The sequence below is a fragment of the Canis lupus genome, chromosome 5, assembly GCF_003254725.2.
Source record: "Canis lupus dingo isolate Sandy chromosome 5, ASM325472v2, whole genome shotgun sequence".
Lineage (NCBI taxonomy): Eukaryota > Metazoa > Chordata > Mammalia > Carnivora > Canidae > Canis > Canis lupus.
In genome coordinates this window covers 80,554,195-80,572,244 of record NC_064247.1, presented here as the reverse complement: position 1 = coordinate 80,572,244, position 18,050 = coordinate 80,554,195, and the positions used below count along the sequence as shown (strand labels likewise).

The 18,050-nt window shown below is 42.5% G+C and overlaps 1 protein-coding gene and 1 pseudogene across 5 annotated transcripts in view; one reads left to right on the top strand and one right to left on the bottom strand.

Moving 5' to 3' along the window:
* The window catches only part of TANGO6 (transport and golgi organization 6 homolog), a 200,397-nt gene that overhangs the window by 168,665 nt on the left and 13,682 nt on the right, over positions 1-18,050 (top strand). The gene's annotated exons all lie outside the window — the stretch shown is intronic.
* Positions 589-1,131, bottom strand: LOC112646544 (ATP synthase subunit d, mitochondrial-like; annotated as a pseudogene).

Below are 18,050 nucleotides of genomic sequence, written 5' to 3'. Positions count from 1 at the left end.
GCCAATGTGGAGCCTACTTTAAAAAAAGAAAGAAAGAAAAGGAAAAGAAAGTCTTTTTTTAAAAAGTGCCAGTATTTTATATTAAAACTTTCTCCCTTGCTTTTTAATATTAAAAGGTACTTCCTTGAGCATAGCTTTTCTTCTTTCTAATCACTAATTTTAGGGGTAAAAAAAAACAAAAACTATACTCTGTCTAGTAGGAAAGAAGTAGTAGGCTTTAGAAATCATTCCTTTGAGGTGATCAACAAGTCTTAACACCAGGTCCTGTCTTCAAAAATAAGCAAACCCTGGGGATGCCTGAGTGGCTCAGCAGTTAAGCGTCTGCTTTCAACCCAGGGCATGATCCTGGAGTCCCAGGATCAAGTCCCATATCGGCCTCCCCACATGGAGCCTGCTTCTCCCTCTCTGCCCGTGTCTCTGCCTCTCTCTCTCTCTCTCATGAATAAACAAATAAAATATTTAAAAAATAAAAAAATAAGCAAAACCCTGGAAGCATCTTCAGGGGGAAGAGTTTGGGATTAATATTAACTGATGGCTGAGTCAGATTCTGAGCCAAACCCAGGCCTCCCTCCAGGAATAATTTTTTTTTTAATGTCCAACATTTATAATATGAGGGCCAGGGCTTTCTCCCCAACTCAAATTTTCGATTGGCTTGTGAGGCCAATAGGGATACTTCTTCTTGTCTAATTTGGTTTCTGGGAAGACTTCATTCAGGTCCTCAATGGTCATCTGATCAAATGGAATTATGTTCTTCATCTTCTCCAGCTCTTTTTCATATTCTTCAATCCTGGCCTTTGAGAGAGACAAAAACTCAGCACAGCTTTTCACATCTTTTTCTCAGCATCCACCTGGACAGTGTATTTATCCTCTGATACAGGAACCTTCAGGGCATTAAACTTCTTCTCAAAGTCATCTACCAAGCCAGCCTTTGCCACATTGGCCTTATAGTAAGCCCAGTCAATAGCAAGTGGTTTCTCAGGAAGAGTAGCCAGCCTGGAGGTAAGCATCTCATTCCAGAATTTCAAGGAGTTGGCAATGGCCTTCTGGTTTCAGGGTATGATCTCCCCAAAAGCTACCCAGTCAATGGTTTTTAGAGCAAGTTTTCGCCCAACCATCTTGAGATCCTTCACCAACCCCGGCAGCCCACAGTCCACAGCAGCAAGGGCTCCCTCCAGGAATGATTTTGAATTCCTTCTTTGAGTCCAGTGATGGACTCTGATGACAGAAGCCTCTTCCTGATAACATTATGAATAGTGGTTTCACTAACATTTGTGTATCTGGAGGGTACTCTCCTCATTCTCTGTCAGAGAGAAAGCAAATCCTGGCTTAAAAAAAAGAAATGGGGATCCCTGGGTGGCGCAGCGGTTTAGCGCCTGCCTTTGGCCCAGGGCGCGATCCTGGAGACCCGGGATCGAATCCCACGTCGGGCTCCCGGTGCATGGAGCCTGCTTCTCCCTCTGCCTGTGTCTCTGCCTCTCTCTCTCTCTCTCTCTCTCTCTCACTGTGTGCCTATCATAAATAAATTAAATTAAAAAAATTTGTAAAAAAAAAAAAAAAAAGAAATGGCTTGTGTATGATGTTAGGCTTTTTTGGTTACAGCAATTATCTGTGGTCTTTCCAAAAGATTGAGTGTGTGAGTCTAAGGTTCATTTTGTTTCCTTTCTGCCCAGGCCGAGAACTGGGATCCTCAGAGGGCATGACACTTAATCTCTGACACAGCACAAATGGCAAGTTATAAGTAAATGGACACACAGAATGGAAACTTTCCTTCCTTTTATTGGTTTTGTTCTATCCCGAAAGTTATTTTGACAACATTTAGTGTGGTTTTTGTGTTATGAGTACAATAAATGGGCCCAGTGTCCTTCCCAGAGCCAGTTTCACACATTGCTCTTTTTAACAGCTTGAAGGCTCTGTGTGAGGAGTAAATGAAAAGAACATTTATATAAACATGACTAGGCTCCAGGTAATAATTATTCCCCTATAAACTTTGAGAAAGTCCTTGGGAGAGAGAGCCCTTCCAGGACCAAAATTAAAGAGGCTCTTCCCTTCCTGGGAGCGTAAAGCTCCAACCAGATGACCAAGGCAGCAGTTCTGTTGATCATCTGCTACTGGCCAGGGCCTGGGTGTGTACATTATTGATATTATTCATAAAAGACATTTAAGAAGAATTCAGCATTTGTTGGAGACTGTTCACAGTGTCGAGAGAGAGAGAGGCTTAGAGGGACTTTCAAATAAGTCCTAGATTTATAAATGGTCTCTTCTGCCCAAACACTTCCTGCTTTTCTCTCAGTGTCGATGCTGCCACTCTGTATCAGTCTTAGAAGAAAGGATCCACTTGGGCTCCATAGTAGTTTCCTGGGGCTGCCTAACAAAGTACCACTGACAATAGAACTTTACTGTCTCCTAGTTCTGGAGGCTAGAAGTCCAAACTCAAAAATGTTGACAGGGTCGTGCACCCTCTGAAACCCGTAGGAAAGTACTTCCTTGCCTCTCACAATCTTCCTGTGCTTAGCCGACAGTGTTTGGTGTGTATTGGCTTACAGCCACGTAGCTCCAGACTCTGAGTTTGTCATCACATGTGTTCTCCCTGTGTGTCTCTGTCTCCATGTGGCTTTCTTCTTATAAGGACACCAGTCATGCTAGAGTAGGGGTCCCCTTACTCTGGTATGACTTTAGCTAGTCATATCACAATCACCTTTTGAGGTCGTGGGGGTTAGTACCTCACTGTATCTTTCAAGAGGGGGGGACACACAACTCAACCCATAATGGGCCCCTAAAATTCCATAGTCCTCTCTCTCTTATGCTTAGGCTTCTCCACCTGTTCATTATTGCTGCATCCTGAGAAGCCTGATCTGTGTGGGGTGTCTCTTCTTTCTCACAGTCTTCCTTTCTTTCTCTCTCCTGTAAGTGTCTATACCACATACTCTAGCTTCAGAAAGACAAGAGAAGCAGTGTTTCTGACTTGCTTACCTTGAAAGAACTTAATTCTGACACTTGAGTAGAGAGAATAAGGAGGCAACAAAGAGTAATTTTTTGGACTCTTGGACTTGGTGCAAGTTCTGGTCTTGGTGCAAATCTCTTAACCTCTCTGAATCTCATTTGCACATCAGTCCTGTCCACCTGACATGAATATAGCAAGAATTAGATGAGATAACATGTGAAACTCTCTAAACCGTAAAGTATTGTAAATATAGAAGATGACAGTGATAATGATTATTTCTCATCATCAGTACTGGTGGGATTGTTATGACTACAACCACCTCTACCATCTTATCCTTAGATTTACTGGAGTTTTGAATGATTTTTTTTTAAACCCACCAAAGATCATTTTATATTCAATCTGAATGAATAGGCAATTTATTTCATGGCTGGAACTTTTAGAACCTTACACTTTATCATGCCAGACTCACACCATCAGTCATCTCAGGTTTTAGAAGACAGACTTTATTACATGGAATCCAGCCTTCCGACTCTATGCAAGGATCTCATGATTACATATGCCACCTCATTCTTCCTTATGAATACCAAATGGACTGGAAAACGTAGAAGAACCTAGATACTTTGTAGTTAGTGAACCAGAGGACTTACCTGTGTTCAGGTATGATTTGACATCCAACAGTATTATTTACTCCCTTTCTTCCCTATCACTATGAAGCAGTGGATATAGTACCACAAATCATAATAACGCTATCTACTTTCATAAAGCAGACACTGAGCTAGGTGCATTAACTGGATTTTCTCACTTGATTCTCTCAGGAATGCTGAGGGTTAGGTGGTGGTGTCCCCATTTTATAGATAACTAAAAGAAGGCCCTCAGAGGTTAAGCAAACTGCTCAAGATCACACTGCTAGTAAGTGGCATAGCTGGTTTAAACCCAAGCTGTGCCTCTCTAAAACCTGTGCTCTACCTGGCTCTACTGTTCCTTAACTTTATCGAACTGCTTATTTTTTAAAGAAAGAGCAAATGGGGAACCTGACTGGTTCAATCAGTAGAGCATGGAATGTGAGTGTGAGTCCTATGTTGCGTGTAGAGTTTACTAAAAAAAAATAGCAGTGCCTGGGTAGCTCAGTCATTTGAGTGTCCAGCCCTTGATTTCGGCTCAGGTCACTATCTCAAGGTCATGAGGTGGAGCCCCATGTTAGACTCTGCGTTCAGTGGGGAGTCGGCTTGAGGTTCTCTCCCTCTCCCTCTGGCCCTCCCCTCTCTGGCGTGCATGCTCTCTCTCTCTTTTCAAATAAATAAATAAATATTTTTTAAAAAATAAAGTAAAATAGAAAGAAAGAACAAATAAAGATTATTTTAAAGCAAATAATTACACCAGGAGCAGATGAAAATATCCATTAAGCAATCGCCAGCTTCTTTCCCATGCTGAGAATATTTAAAGTAACATTTTAGTTAATCAAGTGGAGACTTGTACCAAGTTCCAGTTCCTGTTCAGCCATCTATTTTTTCTGTAAATAGCAAACTTCTCATCTCTTCTCTGTGGCAAGGGGTTGCCAAAAAAACTGTGATGATTTTTTACACCTGTTATATATATTTAGAAGCTCGCCTTACTCTGTTAAAGCCCAATATAATTTGCTGTCTTTTCCTTCCTAAGACCCAGTCAGACCAGAAGCACAACTTCTCAAACGTTCATTCCCACACGTTAACAACCAAATGTTTAGTCATTAATGAATGCCTGTTTTTCCAAGGCTCTCTATCATCTGTCAAATACAAGATTTGTACATGAGGTAGCAACTCAGAAGTCATACCCTTAAACCACTGAGTTAAAGAGGGTTTACAACTAGGTAACCCTGGATAGTATCCGGGACATTTTTCAGGGCTGTATTTGTCCCAGGATCTGAGCCAGCAGCTGAGAGAGCAGAGCTAGAAGGTGTTGGGAAAGGAGTGATGCCAGGCTGGAGTCAGAGCCAACCTAAAGGAAGTTGAAGGAAAGAAAGGCAAGGCCAGGTCCAAGCAGATGAAGATACTCCTGCCAGGCTGCTGCTGCTGACCTAAAGGGAGGTAAATAAGTGTGCTGTGTTCATTGATAGCACAGTAGCCCCACTCCCCCTCGTCTTGTATTTTTTTCCTCATGTAATTTCTTAAATTGTGGTATAACTTATATCTATAAAAGTTGCCCTTTTTAAAAAGATTTTATTTATTTATTCATGAGAAACACACAGAGAGAGAGAGAGAGATGCAGAGACACAGGCAGAGGGAGAAGCAGGCTCCATGTAGGGAGCCCAACGTGGGACTCAATCCCAGGACTCCAGGATCACACCCTGGGCCAAAGGCGGCACTAAACCGCTGAGCCACTCGGGCTGCCCAAAATTTGCCCTTTTTAATGTGCAATTCAGGGGCACCTGACTGACTCAGTCAGAAGAGCGTGCAACTCTTGATCTCAGCATCGTGAGTTCAAGCCCCACACGGTATAGAGATTACTTAAAAATAAATAAATAAGGTGCTTCTGGGCAGCTCAGTTGGTTAAGTGTCTGACTTTGGCTCAGGTCATCATCTTAGGGTTCTTGGACTAAGTAAGCCCTGCATCATGCTCCACACTCAGTGGGGAATCTGCTTGTCCCTCTGCTTTTCCCCCTGCTTGTGTGTGTGTGTGTGTGTGTGCATTGTGCACATGCGCTGTGTCTCTCTTTCAAATAAATAAAATCTTTAAAAATGAAAAATAAAGTATTTTAAAGTGAGCAATTTAGGGTTTTTAGTATATTCATAAAATTGCTCAACCACCACTGTTACAGAGCATTTTCATTACCTCCAAAAAGAAGCCCTATAGCTAGGATCAGTTGGTCACTCCCCTCCATTCCCTACCTTCCCCTACTCTAGCCACCACAAATCCACTTACTATGGATTTGCCTTTTCTTTCTTTTTTTTTTTTTTTTGGATTTGCCTTTTCTAGGCATTTCATATAAAAGAGATCACGTAATATGTGGCCTTTTGCGTCTGACTCCATTCACTTATCATAATGCATTCAAAGTTCATCCATATTGTAGCCCTGTATTGGGATTGCATAACTTTTTATGGATGAATAATATTCCATTGTGTGAGTATACCACATTTGTTTATCCATTCATCAATTGATGGACATTTGGGTTATTTCCAGTAAGTGGCATAGCTGCCATGAACATTTGTGTACACCTTATTGTGCAAACGTAGGTTTTCTTTTTTTTTTTTTTTAAAGATTTTATTTATTCATGAGAGACACAGAAAGAGAGGCAGAGACATAGGTAGAGGGAGAAACAGGCTCCTCACAGGGAGCCTGATGTGGGACTCAATCCTAGGACCCCAGTATCACGATCTGAGCTGAAGGCAGATGCTCAACCACTGAGCCACCCAGATGCCCCAAAACATGTTTTCATTCTCATGGGTATATGTCTACGAGTGGAATTGCTAGGTCATACAGTGATTCTACATTTAACTTTTTGAGGAACTGCCAGATGTTTTCCAGCTATGTCATTTCTCATTCTCACCAGCAATGTGTGAGGGTTCCAAACGCCCCACATTCTCATTAATATGTGTTATTGTCTATGGTTTACTTAGGATTATCGCCATCATAGTGGGTGTGAAGTGGTGTAGTTTAAATTTGCATTTCCCTGATGGCTCAAGATGTTGTGCATTGTTTCATGAGCTTCTAAGCCATTTATATATCTTTGGAGAAATGTCTATTCAGAATCTTTGCCCATTTTTTAAATTGGATTACTTGTCTTTTTATTATTAATGTATTTGCTTTTTAATTTTGATTTTTAAATCCAAAACTGTTATTCACTGTTTCTACAAAACTTAATTAAAAGATCCATAGCCTCATCCTCCTTTTTTACCTCCATTTTCACTTCCCATCAGCAACTATTTTCAATTTGATTATCCATTTCTTTAAATGTTTACTTCCATATTTCTAAATAGCACACGTATACTGCCGTTTCTTGATTTTTCAACACACTTATCGACTTCCTGCTAGATCTGATACGTGAAAGTGGGACTGCCTCAGTGATTATGTTCCTAAGGTGGAGAACACTGCCCTGCAGTGAGATGGTACACAGCATCATAGTAACTTAGACTTAGAATGTAGACTCTAGAGCAGGAATGTCTATGACTACATCCCAGCTTTACCCTTTACTGGCAGTGAGATCCTGCACAAGTAAGCTGACGTCTGTGTGCCTCAATTTCCTCATCTGTAAAATGGGGATAATAATAGTACCACTTTATAGAGTTGTTTTTAAAATTAAATGACCTTTGTTTGTTTGTTTGTTTTTTAAGATTTTATTTATTTATCCATGAGAGACACAGAGGGGGACAGAGAGAGGTAGAGACACAGACAGAGGGAGAAGCAGGCCCCATGCAGGGAGCCTGATGGAAGGACTTGATCCCGGATCTCCAGGATCACACCCCGTGCTGAAGGCGGGGCTAAACCACTGAGCCACCCAGGCTGCCCAACCTTAGTTATATAAAGCATTTAGACTCAGTACATTCTGTGTATTAGTTATTATTTAGTATGTATTAGTTATTATTAACATGCTCCCCACAAACATACATTCTCCTTCCTCATTTTTTCTATATAGTTACATTACAGTTTTTGCTCTATCAGCATTTAGTGTTTAAATTATCATGACTGTAACTGTTATCCACAGCTGAGCCATATAATAGACTGATTACAGTTCCTTTCTTGTATGAATTTTGGCTTGGCTTTCTCTGAAGTTAATAAATGTCTCAGGTTTACATCTGTTATTTGTCTGTGAATCCATTACCAATTTATCCCCCATGCTAAATGTTCATAAATATCTTGAAAGGTTCACACATATCAAATACTCTAACAGTTTCATCTTCTGAGAGATATCTCCTACACCGTTTCACTCACTTCCTCTTTATCTGGACTAGTTACTTTCTAAGCTTACTGCAAATTTAAGGACACAGCACTTAAAAGTTAATGATGCTCTGTGTGCATGGGTAATACTTATGGACTGGTGAACTTTATAAAAGGAGATGATCTGGCCAAGTCATTTCATCAAGAGGCTTCCTTTCATTGGTAGAATCCAAGACACTTTTGAAGTCTTTTCTTTGGGGCTGGTCAGAGAAGAATCATCTGGTCTCCTACCGAGGAAGTGAGCCTGGCTTCCAGGGTTCTGGAAGATGAGTGGAAGAAGGAGGATGGCAATCTCACCATTTAGTATGTAGACTTTCACTTAATCCTTCTGTTAATCCTCATCCTTATCAGCACCTGATGTCCATCTATCCAGAGTCTCTCTGGTTGGATCCTCTGAAGGGTAAAACTCCAAGCTTCTGCTGTGGTTGGGGAAGAGCAGTCACCGAGGATAGAGTAGAAGGCATCAGGCCACCTAATTATTACTCAAACTTCCAATAGAAGGTGACTTCTATTCACCTCCATTTTAAGAGCTATGACCCATCAACTCCAGAACTTTATTGAGTTTCTGTAGTACACTAGGCTTACTTCTGGATTTAGTGAATCAGTTTATCATCTAAACTAAGATACTTCTGAGGATGAATGAGGACACTTAACTATATACATGCACCAATCGTAAAACTTATTAACCTGGGCAAATCAGGATTGTGACCCTAGAATTCATCCAGCTCTTTCTAGCATCTAAACTTTTGTTGCTGTTGCCTTGTTAGTGCTTTTTGTTCTCATAATTTAAGGCCATTTTGTATCCTTTCACTATCATGTTAGTGGGGTTCCAGGAAAGAACAGTAGTGTGCACATATGTTCAGTCCATCAGCTTTCGGATGGCAGCCTCCATTCTTCTTTATGGACAAAGAAAGCTGGTTTGGTGGAGACATGTGATTATAGACAGAACTTTTTCAGCTTTAAGCAACAGACACCTAGACTGAACTAGCTAAGCAAAGAGAACTTTTTAGCCTACCAAATCCAAAGAAGGGCTGGACAGTCATATTGTGGGGAAAGCTGGTATGGAACTGGTTATCAGTGACTCCTAGAGTCAGGAATTGAAATGCTCCATTTCTTGTCTCTGCTTCTTCTGTATTTCACCTTTATTATTTTGCACTGAAGTCCAGTTTTCCTTTATGACCACTGACAGTGGCCTGTTGTTGCTCTTACATCCAACACTCAGATTCCCTTCCTGGCTCCAAATGTAGAAGCTCCAGGGAAGAAACTTAATGTTTCAGCAAAGATCAGATACCCCATCCCCCAAATCAACCAACTTGGCTGGGCCAGGTAGGGTATGTGGAAATGCTATTTGTGTAAAACCACATTAGCCTTCCCTATACTCATCGGTGAGGGAAGAGGTGGGGATCAGTGCCTAGGAGCAGGGGATAGTCCCATAAATTTTCTCAACAGTAACTTGGCCAAATCTATATGACAGTAGTGATGGATTTGAGAAATGAAGCTGGAAAAGATTACAACTCAGTACCTTACTGTGACTGTTAAAATATCAATGTTCAACCTTTTCTAGTGATAACGTAAGTGACAGTTTAGAAGCCCTGACATTTAAGACTGCTCCCTTCCTGCCTTTCTGCATAATCATTTACATAGATCTACATATGTTAGAACTTGGTTTTTCTTCCTCTTCTGTATCAGACTTACACTATTTTATTTTCTGTAGGATAGCCTAGTTCCTTACCCTTCTTATCTGATCTAAAAAGGCCAAGAAGAAAGTATTATCATTCAAACTCAGAATTTTAGAATGTTGGGGCACCTGAGTGGCTCAGTGGTTGAGCATCTGCCTTCCGCTCAGGATGTGATCCCCGGATCCTGGGATGAGTCCCTAATCGGGCTCTCCACAGGGAGCCTGCTTCTCCCTCTGCCTATGTCTCTGCTTCTCTCTGTGTGTCTCTCATGAATAAATTAAAAAATCTTAAAAAAAAAAAAAGTTTACAGAGCTTCTCCAGAAGCTCTTTAAAAAAAAGAAGAAGAAGAATTTTAGAATGTTAAAGGTGAAAGAGGCCTTTGAGACTATTTAACTTGTATTTCACAAAAATTTCCCTTGGCTTATTAACCTTATGAGTTGTTCCTCTAACATAAGATTTTCATGGTCAAGTAAGTGTGGAAAATGCTGCATACGACTATGTATTTTCCTCTTGGCTATTAGGTACATATTAACCTATTAAAGGGTCTGAGAAGGCCTGCAGCAAAGAAAACTAACAGTTTCCTCAACTCAATTTATTGAGGAACCCTTTCTTCATTATAAGCATGCCAAGTAATAATGTTCCGTGGAACAGACTTTGGGAAATAATCCAACTGTCTTATTTTATGAATGAGGAAATAAAGTCCATGAAGAGACAGTGGTTATAAGTTTCCAGAGCTAATGCCAGGAAGAACTAGTACTCATTTCCAGTTGTTGCTAGTAGCTTACATAGTGCTAATAAAAGAATAGCATCTCCTCTTCTTCCTTTTACTTAATTCACTCATTCACCTGGAACAAGGTTCATCTTATTCTCCACGATGTCTTGGGTGACATCATAAAGGGAGTACAAGTTAAGCACCAGATTTGGAAATATCTACCGTCAGCTTCCTTTCTCTATATCAGACATAACACATTTTTTTAAGAAAAATTGTATTTAAATTCAATTAATTAACATATAGTATATTTTTGGTTTCAGAGGTAGAGGTCAGTGATGTATCATTCTTATATAACACCCAGTGCTCATTACATCACGTGCCCTCTTTAATGCCCATCACCCAGATCCCCCACCCAACCATCCCCCTCCCCTCCAGCGACCTTCAGTTTGTTTCCTATGATTAAGAGACTCTTAAGGTTTGTCTCCCTCTCTGATTTTGTCGTTTTATTTTTTCCTCTCTTCCTCTATGATCCTGTTTTCCAACACACTTTTATTATAACAAATTATTATAACAGGTATTTCGGTGTTTCCCCTTTATTCTCCTGAAATGAAATGTATAGCTGTATAGCTTAACCTACGTGTACATTTTTTAAAACATTATAATGTCCTAACTTTAATGTAAAGAAGAAATAAAAAGATAGTCGTTTATACTAGAATAACATAATTTTAATACATAAATGTCTAGCTAGCTCTAAGATATAATGAACTATTTGTTTGTTCTTATATGTAGAATCATCACAAATGTAACACCTACAAATAGAAAATCATACAGATATCTTAGATTAGCAGCTCAGAAGTATATTGGGGAGCTTGATTGTCCAAAAGAGTAAACTACTCTGTATAAAATTCTAAACAAATGAAAATATTATCTTTTCTTAGTTTATATGGTAGTTGCAATCCTGAAAAATTCAGTATATATTGAAAATATATACTTGGAGCAATTGCCCTATGATAGCACTTATATCTAAGTGCTTTACATTAATTAATTCACTTCATCTTCATTATCCATTGAGGTATGATTAATATCCCCATTTTACACATGAAGAAACTAAGCCAGAGAAGGTAAGTCACTTCTCCAACAACTAGTAAGTGGCAGAGCAATAGTAGATGAACCCTGGCAGCATGGCTCCAGGACTCAGTGTTCTCTGAAGGACTGAGACCAAGCCATGTGGGCATTTTCTGCACACATCATGGCTAACAGAAGGCTGCTTCAGATCCTGGAAACCTGATACCCAAAAAGAAAACAGGCCAGACTACCTCCTGACAGCTTGTTTACTGTCTGCCCTGGAGAAGGATGGAACAGCTAGAGGAGAGTGTTTGGGGCTGGCCTTGGCCCCAGGTGCCCTGACCTCCCAGGACCCGCCTGAGTGAACTCTTCGGGGAGCAGACAGGAAACAAGCCTTGCTTCCTTGCACTCTACCTCACGTTCCACTACCTCTTGCCAAAAGTTCAGGCCAAGTGCACAGACTACACCATCCATCAACTTCCCGTGATATACACAGAACTGAGATCACCAGGGAGCAGACCCAACATGCTTAGGGCTAGTGGGCTGGGAAGTGAGGCTTCTGGGACTTTCCTTCTGCCCCACAGCCTGATCAGAATCGTTTCTTCCTCTGAGAGTCACGTGGGCCTCGGGTTGTGATCAGAAGTGGGTTGCCCACTTTTCTCTGCTCCATCCTCTGAAAGGGTAGAGTCCTGACTCAGTGTACCTTGGGGTGACGTAAAATGACAAGATTGATGCTCTGGGGTCTGTCCCAGCTCATTACTCATCACCCCACGGTTTGTTTGCTCTTATAGCAACTTGGCTCTAAATAAATTGCATGTTCTCGGAGGTTTAGTATTTAATAATAATATAACATTTATCAAGGGCTTATTGTATGCCAGGCAAAGCACCAAGGTTTTCACATTTACGAGCTCATGGAATCCTCCTAACAACCCTGTGAAATAAATATTTAGCTTATTAACTCTATTTACAGTTAAGAAAATTGAGGTCCAAAATGTTTTACATTTAAATGCACAGGTCAGGGACACCTGGGTGGCTCAGCGGTTGAGCGTCTGCCTTTGACTCAGGGCGTTATCCCAGGGTCCCAGGATCGAGTCCCACATCGGGCTCCCTGCATGGAGCCTGCTTCTCCTTCTGCCTGTGTCTGCCTCTCTCTGTGTGTGTCTCTCATGAATAAATAAATAAAATCTTAAAAAATAAATAAATAAATGCACAGGTTAAACCAGCAGGAAGTAGAACTGAGTGCAGACCCAGGCTGCCTTACTGCCCCCTTGGCTGTTGAGACAGAACTAATAAGAACCGGCCTGAGATGATACAGGAAAGGGTGAACTGTTACAGGTACATTGGGACGAACTCTTGTTCTTAGGACTTTTGTTTCCTTAACCCTGCACTTTGTTCCACTCTAATTCTCTAGAGTCGACAGGTACGTGGTCAGTCAGCATGGCAAGGAAACTGCAGCTGGAGAGGTCTTTTCAAATGCAGAGCTGCTGAAGTCCAGTCCTCAGCTCACATTTTTACCCTGGCCCGTGAGATAAAGCCCAGGCTCCTTCACGTGACACACAAGGCCCTTTATGCTCTGGATCCTCCCCGCACCCTCCCCCCCCAACTTTTCTATTTCTTCCCTTTCCATCCTTCTCCTTAGATGCCCTGACAACCTCATGCCAGCCCCAGATCATCTGCATACTGCTTTTTGCCTCCACATCTTAGTCCCTACTATTTCTTTTTTTATTATCATTAAAGATTTTATTTATTTATTTGAGAGAGCACGTGCAGGGGGAAAAGGCAAAGGGAGAGGGAGAAGCAGGCTCCCCGCTGAGCAGTCTCTACTATTTCTTATGCCTCGAATGCTTTCTTTTCCCCTCACCTGTCCATCTGATAAGCTTGTATTCATCCTTTAGGACTGTACTTAAATTTTACACTTTGTGAAAAGTCTTTCCTGATTGCTTAGGTAAAATTAGTAATCACAGGGCACCTGGGTGGCACAGTTGGTTAAATGGCCAGACTCTTAGTTTTGGGTCGTGAGATGGCGCCTGGGCAGGCTCTTCACTCAGCAAGGAGTCTGCTTAAGACTCTGTCCCTCTGCCCCACTCCCACACACACTCTCTCTCTCTCAAGTAAATAAATAAATATTTTTTAAAGGTTAGTAATCACTTCTCTAGGCTCTGCAGTACTTTACATATCAGCTCTGGACTAGAGTAGATATTGGAATGATTTGTTCATGTCTGATGTCAATAGGGGACTGCAAACCCCTGAACACACCAGTCCCCCCTTTTTTTTTTTAATTGTGGTAAAAGATACATAAGACAGAATTGACCATCTTAACCCTTTTTAAGTGTACAGTTCAGTAGCTTTAAATATATTCACACTGTTGTGCAACCAGCACTGCCACCCATCCATTGGAACTCTTTTCATCTTTCGAAACAAACTGCACCCATTAAACCCTAACTATTTCTCCTCCCTCAGCCCTTGGCAACCACCATTCTCTCTGTCTCTGTATTTGACTACCCATTCCATTCACTTTCCTCTTCCCAAATCTTACACATTGCTTTGCACAAAATAAGTGCTTGATGCATATTTGTTGAGTGCATGAAATATTTTCCTCAAGAGGCATGGAACACATCTCTTACATCTCTTTCCACCTGCCTTTATGATAAATAGATTCCTAGATCTTAACCTGGAAATCCCAGAATTCCAAAGTCCAGGTTTCCCCAAGAATAGAAGTTGTACAAACAAGTTCTTGCTAGGAGGGAATTTTGCCTCCATTTACAGAGAAACGCCTACTGTTTTCTTCGCAGCTGGGTTGCAGACATGCTGTCCCCAGATAGGCAAGGAGAAGGTCCTGAGGCAGAGTGACAGGATAGGATATTGATGTGCAGCCAGAACGTTCTGCATTTCAGAACTTGGCTTCTTTCTACACACACACACACACACACACACACACACACACACCATAGATATACGCTATACAGCAGTGTGTGTGTGTGTGTGTGTGTATCTGTCAATGTCAAAATTTTAACACATGTATTTCCTTTAATTCCAGAAGTTTCTGCCATCATTCCAGCTAACCCAGCAATGGAGGCAGCTGCATTTATTTTATCCTTTCGTTTTCTTAAAGAAAACCTGTTGGTAGCTTCTAACTTTCTCTGTCTTCAGAATCGCACTTCATATATACTTTTAAGAACAAATTTTTTAAATATTTTGGAAAAAAGATGCGGTGCCAATTTGTGGATCAAAATTATTTTGATGGGCACCTGGCTGGCTCAGTCAGTGGAGTGTAAGACTCTTGATCTTGGGGTTGTAGGTTCAAGCCCCACGCTGGGTGTAGAGATGACTTATTTTTTCTAAGGTTTTATTTATTTATTTGAGAGTGTATGTGTGTGTGTGTGTGTGTGTGTGAGAGAGAGAGAGAGAGAGAGAGAGAAAGCAAGCACAAGAGGAAGGAGGGGCAGAGGGAGTGGAAGAAGCAGACTCCTCGTGGAGCAGGGAGCCCAACGCAGGACTCAATCCCAGGACCCTGAGATCATGGCCTGAGCCCAAGGCAGATGATTAACTGACTGAGCCATCCAGGCGGCTCTGTAGGGATTACTTTAAAAATAAAATCTTAAAAAAAAAGATTATTTTGACCCCATCCCCTTTCTGGAAAATAAAAACCCGATTGTTGATAGTTAAGAAAATTCCAAGAAGTGTAATAGGTTATATCCAAATCACGTCACCCCTGTTCCTGGCACTTAGATTTTTCCCAGGCAGTGTTATTACTTTCAAAACTGTGGCATAACTCTTAGTCTCCTACCCAGTGTTTTTTCCTAACCTCCCACACTACTGCATCCTGGCTGCTTATTAGAGTCACCTGGGGAGCATAAAAACTGTAAAAATAAATTAAAACATTTTTTTAAAAAGCCCTGAGTTCCAACCCCTATGATTCTGATTCTTAGGTGTGAGGTGGGGGCCCAGGCCTATTACACATTGTCCAGGGGATTGTAATATGCAGCAGGATGGAGAACCACTACCTAGAATGACGGTGTTGCTCAAAGTCTGGGCTCTGTAGCCATACTTTGGTGTGGGTGGCCGGGTTCCTTTTTCTGGTCTAGTCCGTGCCACGTACATATTAATACATAATGTAAATCCTGCCAGGGTCTCTGATGTGTCAGTGACTGGTTTTCTCCGGCCTTTGGTCTGATTGTATGACCTTTTTGTTCCTGAAGCATCTTGCCCAGAGCCTAGTATTCCACTGAGCAGATGCCCTCAGGAGACTGAGCTTACCTTCCCATCTGGGCAACTCAAGCTAGACCTGAAGCTGTGTGACCTGGGTGAGCCTGGAGTGGTGCAGGATGCCCTAAAGCAAACGTTTAGGTGCCCTAAACGAAACCCAAACATTATGGTCAGCCAGGAGCCCAGTTATAGCTCCCCCTCCTCCCTGTCCGACTCCATCCAGATAAACAGTGTTGATGGTGTGGGGAAAAGGTCACATTTTCTCCACAGCTTCCTCTTGCATATTGGATTTCCTAGTAATTGCACATGTTTAAAAGCAAGGTTTTCAGAGCTAGACTTCACAGATGCAGGTTTGAATTCTAGCTGTGTCCTTGAGCAAATCACCGAAACCACTCTAAATCACCTTTCCTTAATTGGTTTGGTTTGTTTGTTTGTTTTTAAAGATTTTATTTATTTATTTATGAGAGACTACAGAGAGAGCCAGAGACTTAGGCAGAGGGAGTAGCAGGCTCCCTGCAGGGAGCCCGATGTGGGACTTGATCCTAGGACCCCGGGATCACACCCTGAGCCAAAGGCAGATGCTCAACCACTGAGCCACCCAGGTGTCCCTGTTTGTATGTAAGTAGGCGCCACGCCCAGTGTGGGTGGGGTTTGAACCCATGACCCTGAGATCAGGACCTGAGCTGAAATCAAGGCCCGAGCTGAAATCAAGAGCCGAATGCTCAACCAACTGAGCCACCAGGCGCCGTCCCGCTACCCCGTAACTTGTAAACTGGGCCTAATAACACCTACCTCATAGGATTAAATGAGATGATGTGTGCGAAGAGCTTATTAACACAGCGACTGAAACGTAGTAAACAGTAAACGTCGTGAGCCTTTTGCAGGAACCATCTAATCCCCCGTGGGAGGCGTTAGGCCAGGAGGCGCCAGGAGGCGCCAGGAGGGAATAGGCCTGGACTCCTCCGGCAGGATGTCTGCGTGGGGAGCCTCCGAGGCCAGGAAAGTGGAGCCCTTTCCCCACCTGAGGTCACAGAGTACAGTTTAAAAGCTGGGATTGGAATCACCTTTTAAGGACAAAGCTCCCGATCTCCTCTCCTCTCCCACAAGCCGCAGCCCGCTGCCTTTGCACACACTCCGGCCATTTTTCCTGTCTTCTTTGTTCTATTTCCGTGCGTGTGGGGGTGAAGGAAAGCTGCTGCCTTCCTCGGGTTGCTATTTAAAGACTCTGAAAGACGGCGCCACGGTTGCTCCTAGCGCCACAGCAGTGCGGCTCCTGGCCCCCGGCGGCCAGCTGGCTGCGGCGCCCGCTGCTCTCGGCCCGCGGAGCCTCGGTGGAGCCTTGGTGGGCCTTGGTGGGCAGGCCTCAGCCTCGGCTCGCCCGGAGCACGCGCCTAGGTGTCCTGTAGGTAAGTGCGGTCACCTGCTTGCTGCGTAGGCCTCCTGAGCTGTCCCCCCTGCCGGGGGTCAGCCGTAGTGGCCGTCTGGATCTTTGTCCCTAAACTGCCAACCTGTCTGTGTTCCTGTAGCATTTCTGGCACTTGACCAGTTAAAATTTTTCTCCCCGTTCTTCCATGAAAACCACGTGGGATACTCCCCTCATCCGCTCTGCACTCGAGACACCCTCCCTATTTAACAGCCAGACACAATCCAGAAAGGGTAAAAATGCCATGTATCGCTAGGTCTAGCAGAGAAAAAATACTTTGGAAACAAAAAGGGTTTTGAAAAGGATTGATAATAATGCTACCCTGGACTTCAGCATGTTTGAGATTCTCTGTCAGGCACAGATAGAAATCTCTTAGATATTAGTAATCCTGTCGTTCTTTGCCGACTCTCCCATCGCCCAGCCTTTCTATTTGAATCAGCCTAATTTCTATTTCATACTCCCATCAAAGTGAAGGTTTGGGTTTTATCAGCAAAGCATTTATTTTTCTTCAGGCCACAGCTCCCTGAATGAGGCCCAAACTGTCTCCCTCCATTCTGCTCCTCCAATTTGTTTCCTGCCCATTATCTTAGAGAGGCTGCTCCTGCCTGCTTGCCCAGCAAGTTCCTTCTGCTGCCCCCAGCCCCGTGGAATAGCACAGTGTTCCCAGCTGCCAGGGACCGGCTCTGGCCCTGATTCTGCACCGAATCTCTTTACCCCCTCACACCTTTTCTTCTAATTCCTCTCTGTTTATTCATAGTCTTCCTATCTTTTTTTTTTTTTTTTTTTTTGCCTCTCCTCTTTCTCTTTCATTTTCAGAGCCATGCCTTTCCCCTCATCTTCTTAGCCCCGTGGTGGTAAACCCAATTATTTCAATGTTGGAGTAATAATAGCAACAATACCTTGAGTTATATATCCCCTGGATTATCATAGCAGAGTACTCTCCCATGCATTATCTGTTTTGATCCCACAATCAACCTGTAGGGTAGGCAGTGTGCTTTATGCTTCCCACTTTGGCAGAGGGAAAATAACCACTTCGAGAGGCAGAAATAGCGTAGTATTAATAAAGAACATTGGTTCCAGGTGAGGCTGCCAGGATTTGAATCCTGGCTCTGC